The sequence below is a fragment of the Leopardus geoffroyi genome, chromosome X (assembly GCF_018350155.1).
Source record: "Leopardus geoffroyi isolate Oge1 chromosome X, O.geoffroyi_Oge1_pat1.0, whole genome shotgun sequence".
Taxonomy (NCBI): domain Eukaryota; kingdom Metazoa; phylum Chordata; class Mammalia; order Carnivora; family Felidae; genus Leopardus; species Leopardus geoffroyi.
The window spans coordinates 43,547,934-43,556,484 of NC_059343.1; positions in this window are offsets into that span (position 1 = coordinate 43,547,934).

Sequence of the window (8,551 nt, forward strand, 5' to 3'; positions counted from 1 at the left end):
TGTCAAAGGCCTTTTCTGCATCGATTGACAGGATCATATGGTTCTTATCTTTTCTTTTATTAATGTGATGTATCACGTTGATGGATTTGCGAATGTTGAACCACCCCTGCATCCCAGGAATGAATCCCACTTGATCATGGTGAATAATTCTTTTTATATGCTGTTGAATTCGATTTGCTAGTATCTTATTGAGAATTTTTGCATCCATATTCATCAGGGATATTGGCCTGTAGTTCTCTTTTTTTACTGGGTCTTTGTCTGGTTTAGGAATCAAAGTAATACTGCCTTCATAGAATGAGTCTGGAAGTTTTCCTTCTCTATTTCTTGAAATAGCTTGAGAAGGATAGGTATTATCTCTGCTTTAAACGTCTGGTAGAACTCCCCTGGGAAGCCATCTGGTCCTGGACTCTTATTTGTTGGGAGATTTTTGATGACTGCTTCAATTTCTTCGCTGGTTATGGGTCTGTTCAAGCTTTCTATTTCCTCCTGATTGAGTTTTGGAAGAGTGTGGGTGTTTAGGAATTTGTCCATTTCTTCCAGGTTGTGCAGTCTGTTGGCATATAATTTTTCATAGTATTCCCTGATAATTGTTTGTATCTCTGAGGGATTGGTTGTAATAATTCCATTTTCATTCATGATTTTATCTATTTGGGTCATCTCCCTTTTCTTTTTGAGAAGGCTGGCTCGAGGTTTGTCAATTTTGTTTATTTTTTCAAAAAACCACCTCTTGGTTTCGTTGATCTGCTCTACAGTTTTTTTAGATTCTATATTGTTTATTTCTGCTCTGATCTTTATTATTTCTCTTCTTCTTCTGGGTTTAGGCTGCCTTTGCTGTTCTGCTTCTATTTCCTTTAGGTGTGCGGTTAGATTTTGTATTTGGGATTTTTTTCTTTCTTGAGATAGGCCTGGATTGCAGTGTATTTTCCTCTCAGGACTGCCTTCGCTGCATCCCAAAGCGTTTGGATTGTTGTATTTTCATTTTCGTTTGTTTCCATATATTTTTTAATTTCTTCTCTAATTGCCTGGTTGACCCACTCATTCTTTAGTAGGGTGTTCTTTAACCTCCATGCTTTTGGAGTTTTTCCAGACTTTTTTCTGTGGTTGATTTCAATCTTCATAACATTGTGGTCTGAAAGTATGCATGGTATAATTTCAATTCTTGTATACTTATGAAGGGCTGTTTTGTGACCCAGTATATGATCTATCTTGGAGAATGTTCCACGTGCACTTGAGAAGAAAGTATATTCTGTTGCTTTGGGATGCAGAGTTCTAAATAGATCTGTCAAGTCCATCTGATCCAATGTCTCATTCAGGGCCCTTGTTTCTTTACTGACCATGTGTCTAGATGATCTATCCATTTCTGTAAGTGGAGTGTTAAAGTCCCCTGCAATTACCACATTCTTATCAATAAGGTTGCTTATGTTTATGAGTAATTGTTTTATATATTTGGGGGCTCCGGTATTCGGCGCATAGACATTTATAATTGTTAGCTCTTCCTGATGGATAGACCCTGTAATTATTGTATAATGCCCTTCTTCATCTCTTGTTACAGCTTTAATTTAAAGTCTAGTTTGTCTGATGTAAGTATGGCTACTCCAGCTTTCTTTTGGCTTCCAGTAGCATGATAAATAGTTCTCCATCCCCTCACTCTCAATCTAAAGGTGTCCTCAGGTCTAAAATGAGTCTCTTGTAGACAGCAAATAGATGGGTCTTCTTTTTTTATCCATTTTGATACCCCATGTCTTTTGGTTGGCGCATTTAATCCATTTACATTCAGTGTTATTATAGAAAGATACGGGTTTAGAGTCATTGTGATGTCTCTATGTTTTATGCTTGTAGCGATGTCTCTGGTACTTTGTCTCACAGGATCCCCCTTAGGATCTCTTGTAGGGCTGGTTTAGTGGTGACAAATTCCTTCAGTTTTTGTTTGTTTGGGAAGACCTTTATCTCTCCTTCTATTCTAAATGACAGACTTGCTGGATAAAGGATTCTTGGCTGCATAGTTTTTCTGTTCAGCACATTGAAGATCTCCTGCCATGCCTTTCTGGCCTGCCAAGTTTCAAAAGAGAGATCAGTCATGAGTCTTATAGGTCTCCCTTTATATGTGAGGGCACGTTTATCCCTTGCTGCTTTCAGAATTTTCTCTTTATCCTTGTATTTTGCCAGTTTCACTATGCTTTGTGGTGCAGAAGATCGATTCAAGTTACGTCTGAAGGGAGTTCTCTGTGCCTCTTGGATTTCAATGTCTTTTTCCTTCCCCAGTTCAGGGAAGTTCTCAGCTATGATTTCTTCAAGTACCCCTTCAGCACCTTTCCCTGTCTCTTCCTCCTCTGGGATACCAATTATGCGTATATTATTTCTTTTTAGTGTATCACTTAGTTCTCTAATTTTCCCCTCATACTCCTGGATTTTTTTATCTCTTTCTCAGCTTCCTCTTTTTCCATAATTTTATCTTCTAGTTCACCTATTCTCTCCTCTGCCTCTTCAATCCAAGGCGTCGTCATTTCCATTTTATTTTGCATCTCGTTTAAAGCGTTTTTCAGCTCCTCGTGACTGTTCCTTAGTCCCTTGATCTCTGTAGCAAGAGATTCTCTGCTGTCCTCTATACTGTTTTCAAGCCCTGTGATTAATTTTATGACTATTATTCTAAATTCACTTTCTGTTATATTATTTAAATCCTTTTTGATCAGTTCATTAGCTGTTGTTATTTCCTGGAGATTCTTTTGAGGGTAATTCTTCCGTTTGGTCATTTTGGATAGTCCCTGGAGTGGTGCAGACCTGCAGGGCACTTCCCCTGTGCTGTGGTGTATAACTGGAGTGGGTGGGCGGGGCCACAGTCAGACCTGATGTCTGCCCCCAGCCCACTGCTGGGGCCACAGTCAGACTGGTGTGTGCCTTCTCTTCCCCTCTCCTAGGGGCGTATTCACTGTGGGGTGGCGTGGCCCATCTGGGCTACTTGCACACTGCCAGGCTTGTGGTGCTGGGGATCTGGCGTATTAGCTGGGGTGAGCAGGCCAAGTGCACGGGGGCAGGAGGGGCAGGCTTAGCTCACTTCTCCTTAGGTGATCCACTTCAGGAGGGGCCCTGTGGCAGCGGGAGGGAGTCAGACCCGCTGCTGGAGCGGTGGCTCTGCAGAAGCACAGCGTTGGGCATTTGCGTGGAGCAAGCAAGTTCCCTGGCAAGAACTGGTTCCCTTTGGGATTTTGGCTGGGGATGGGCGAGGGAGATGGCTCTGGCGAGCGCCTTTGTTCCCCGCCAAACTGAGCTCTGTTGTCCCAGGGCTCAGCAGCTCTCCCTCCCTTTGTCCTCCAGCCTTCTCGCTTTCTGAGCAGAGCTGTTAACTTATGACCTCCCAGATGCTAAGTCCTGCTTGCTGTCGGAACACACTCCGTCCGGCTCCTCTGCTTTTGCAAGCCAGATTCGGGGGTTCTGTTCGGCCGGCGTGCCGCCCCTCCACCCTGGCTCCCTCCCGCCAGTCCGTGGAGCGTGCACCGCCTCTCCGCCCTTCCTACCCTCTTCCGTGGGCCTCTCGTCTGCGTTTGGCTCCAGAGACTCCATTCTGCTAGTCTTCTGGCAGTTTTCTGGGTTATTTAGGCAGGTGTAGGTGGAATCTAAGTGATCAGCAGGACGTGCGGTGAGCCCAGCGTCCTCCTATGCCACCATCTTCCTCGAACTCCCGAGTCCAAAATTTTAAATATGATGCATAAGGCCCTTCACACTCTGATGCCAGTTGACTTTTCTAGCTTTGTCACCCATCAATTCCCTTTTGCACAGTCTACACTCCAGCTACCGTAAGTCTCTCAAAGTTCCTGAACATGTCATGCTTTATTCATCTCTGAACTTTTGCACATGTATGGCCACCCACCACCTGCTTAAATCAAGCATAGTATTTCAGAGTACAGACTCCAGAATCCTGCTGCCAGCACTTAATCCCTGCTATGGGCAAGTTTCTGATCCTCTCTGCCTTTGTTTCTTCAGTTGAAAAATGGGGCGACCAATAGGGGTGCAGCAAGGATCAAGTGGGAGGCCTGGCACAAAGTGAGCCCATAGGACATGTTAGTTATTATTCAACAAACATTGATTAGCTGGCTGCCCAGTAGGTGGGAGGCCCTTTATATCCAACTGCTTCATGCTACTTACAGTGTAGAGGGAAGGGAGATACTCTAGAAATAGGACATTGTCTACAGTGTGGTCAAAGCAAGGATAGAGCTGTTTGAGCCGGAAGGAGCAACTTTTGGGTTCCCTCACTTGCACCTTTTCCTCAGCCAGATTCACCTCAGATTTGTTACCTCAAATTCAATTTTTAGCCAGACCCTGAGGTTCTAGGAAGCTAGGAAAACAGTAGAGAATTTCCAACCTAGGGCTGGTATTCAGACTTTAGGCACTGGTATAGAGCTACTGGCTGTTAAAATGTTGAAATACTTTGATACTGATTGGCAAGCGCCCTGAGTACCCCCAAGTGGTCCTTAACCTCTCCCCCCCACCGTGCCTTGTGTAGTTTGGCTCTCAGGAGCACTGATTGGATACCATCAGGGGCTGCCCTTGTTCCCTGCCAGAGCTCACATGTGCTAGCTTGTCTGGCATTGTTCTTTGGCTCTGGTTGCCCAGCCAATGGTAGAGGCCCTGGGCACCATGAGCAAATGTGATTTACCATGTTGCTCCACGAGGATGCATTTTAAGTACCACCTCTGCTTGCACTTGGGGATATGGCCTGCTCCATGAGTCCCAGGAGCTGTCCCAGCTGCCTGCTGCCTTGGGGTAGTTTTTGGCCTTCGGGGCAGGCTGTGGCCTATGCCTACAATGACCTTTGGAAACCTGTGCCTATCCTCCAGCCTGGATTCCTTCCAGGCAACCATCCACATCACTCCAGAGGTTCCTGTTGCCTCTGAGACATGCCTACTCAACTCTATCAGTATCATCTGCACTGTGCCAGGTCTTATCCTGACATGACATTATGGACAAAGTCTGGGTGTTCTATGAAGCAGTACAAAATGGAACTTTCAAATCCAGGACTATCTGTGTTTGAATCCCAACTCTACTACTTCCTAATTGTGTGAATTTGAGCAAGTTACTCTGCCTCTCTGGGCCTCAATTGCCTCATCTGCAAAACGGGATACTAATAGTACCTACCTCGGAGGGTTGCTGGGAGGAATAGAGGACATAGTAGTGGAAAGCACTTAAAAGAATGCCTGACACATAGTAAAAGCTCAGGAAAAATTATTATTTTTTAATTTAATTAAAAATTAAATTAATTAAATTAATCTTATTTTAATTAGTCTTTTGCTTTGAATATTTAATGGGCACCATTAGGCATATTTTCAGACATTTTTACCTTGTTTTCTTCTTTGATCGGCACAACACCTCCAGAGAAGTAGATACGAAAGGTATTGATCAGCATCCCGATTTTTAAGGTGAGAAAACTGACGCTTGGCTATATCAAGGGATTAAGTGATATTAAATGGCCGTGGTAAATGATGAATTCTCTGACTCCCCATTTAATGTTATCTTTTCTGACCAGGGAAAACCGAAGTAGGTGGATCACTATTCATTCAATAAACATTTATTGAATGGCTACTATGTATCAGGCACTGTGCTGGGTACTGAGGATATAATAGTGAACAAGACAGGTCCCTGTGCTCCTGGGAAAAGTGGGAAAAGATAGTTAATAAGCGAGTACATAATAACACAAAGGATGCATCATTAATAAGCAAGTACATAATAACACAAAGGATGCATCAGTTTGGGTGATGAAAATAATGCAGGGTGATGTGATAAAAAGTAACTGTAGGAGATAGGGTGGTGAAGGAAGGCTTTTCTGAGGAGGGGACTTTCTTAACACAGAGGAGCTGACCTTGAAACCTTCTCACCTTGAATACATAACTGGGATGTGGGAGGAAAATTCTCCTAAAAAGGGAGCTTCCAAGGCCTGCTCAGAGATGGGGGGACACCACAGACAAGTGGAAGGAGCAGGAGGGAGGGCTGTAAGTTAACGGTGACTCAGCCCAAAGTCAGAAAGACTTACTAAATGGGAGACTTTCTGGGGGCCCCTGGGTGGCTCAGTTGGTTAAATGTTAGACATCGGTTCAGGTCATGATCTCATGGCTTGTGAGTTTGAGCCCCACATCAGGCTGTCTGCTGTCAGCACAGAACCTACTTTGGAGCCTCTGTCCCTCATTATCTCTGCCCTTTCCCGGCTTGTGCTCTCTCTCTCAAAATAATAAAACATTAAAAAAATAAATTGGAGACTTTCTGGAAAGAGGCAGAAGAGCAGTAATCTTGTGAACAGTGGAAGGGGATGTTCTCCTTATAGGTATGACATTTAAATATATTTAAAAATAAAGTTTATTGAAATATAATTTAGATAAAATAACATTCACTAGCTTTAAGTGATGAGTCTTGAGAAATGTATACACATACCCATGTTAAACATCTTTCCTATCAAGGTATACAGTTAACATTTCCATAACCCTAAAATGTTTTCTTGTGATCCTTTGCAGTCAGTTCTGGTCAGGTATTTACAAAGGTCCCTCAGTTTGGGTTTATCTGATGGTTTCTCATGAGTAGACTGGGGTTAGGGGTTTTTGGCAAGAATGGCACAGTTATGCATCCTTCTCATGACATCTTATCAGGAGGTACACGATATCAATATATCTTTACTGATGATGTCAACTTTGATCACCTAATTAAGGTGTCACTGATGGCCTCATCTGTTGTAAAGTTAGATTTTTGCCTTTGCAATAAATAAATATCTTGGGAGAGGTGCTTTGAGACTATCCCATGAAGATTTAAATTGGCCTTATAGGAGACTTATATGTTGAATTAAAGAGTGATGCTTTATTTAGTTTTTTTACTAGTCAGGAGCATGGTCTATTTTCCTATTTATCTGTTTTCCATTAGTTTTTCTCATTCATGTTTTATAGTTTTTTAGTAAACATGGACTCTGCGAGTGTGATAGAATGGAAACAACATTGTATTTTACATGAGGCAAGCCTGGATTTGAATCCCAACTCTCCCACTTACTGGTCATATGGCCTAGAAGGAGGGCTTTAAACCTGAGTTCCTAATTTCTCATCTGTAAAAACGTCTAATAAGAAACCGTCTTATGAGGTGTTTGAACGAATTAAAGCACTAGGCCTGTCTGGCACTCAGTAACTGCTCTGTAAATGTCATTTCTTGCCTTCCTTAATTACCAAGTGTTTAATATTATTGTCATGGTGGCAATTAGACTCTCCCCTTTTTGGCTGGGTGGCTCTAGGATATAGAAATTTGACAGATTCTTTCAGATTTTTTTTCATGTTCTGACAACACAGACACTTTATTGCTGGGGAACATGTCTCTAAGTGCCGGGGAGAAAGCAGCTGGAATTATTTTAGTTGACAGCAGATTCTTACAACTCACAAGTATCTTTTATCCTATACCTTTGCAAAACTCATTCATTACCTCTGGTATTTGGGAATATGCTTTTCATGGATGAATAAATATATCTTATGGAGAAGTGGCATTTTTATTTCTCCCTCTCTTATATTTGTACTTTTTACTTATTTTTCTTCCTTCATTATAGAACTATTTTATAGAATTTTAACAGGGAAAATCTTATGTGATTCCTGTCTTTAACCAGAATTAAAATAATACGAGCTTTTGTTTGCAACAATGTACTCTCAGTTAAGCAAGGGAGAAAACCCTGAAACACCCCTCTCCTCACCCCTGAATTTTTTAAGGTTTAAGTGAAACTTTGTTTTCTTTGTTTAGTCCTCCTTGATCCAAATTTTATTTCTCTTTTCCCAAACTTGTTTGATCTGCTGTTTGTTCTCTTCCTGAGTTTTTAAAGCAGGGACTTAATTCCTTGTTGCTTTTTTGTACTGATAAGGGTTTTGGGGCAATACATTCTCTATTGCCTTGGAAATCTCCCAGGAAGTGTTATTCCCGTAAAGTCAGTCTTACCAATTTTTCCTTTTACCTCATGCTCCATTATCATTTGGCATGGCACTGTTACTGATCCTCCCTGTTAGAATTTTTGATATTTTGTTCAGCATGGATTTGGGGTCATTAATTTCAATTTTTCAAAATAGTGCATTAAAACATTTATTTTGATTACTGAGATTTTGGTTTCCCCCTTAAATTTTGTCCCTGAGGCAAGTGCCTCGCTCACCTCACCTCAACCTAGTCTTGGCCCTGCTATAACTTTCAGGATGATGTTTGCTCACAACTTCCATTTGAAATGAAGGCCTGATGTTCAGAGACACTACAACTGTCAGATATTTCAAGCTAGTTCATCACTCACCAGGAGATGCTCAGGTAATCCTCTTTCTGCTTCTATCATCCCTTTACTACTACATGTGGGGCTCTCTGCTCAGCCAAAGTCCTTGTCTATTTTCAACTGCTGCCATTGAGCATGGCCACATTGCCAATAGGGTGCCTGGGATCACTTCTCCATTTAGAGGTGAAAGGCCAGGGCCTCACCCTCCAGGAATAAATCCCAAGGACTGTTGAGCTCCTCCAGACCCTTGTCAGGGCCCTCTGTGGTCCAAAGCATTTCTTTCTGCTGGAGTCT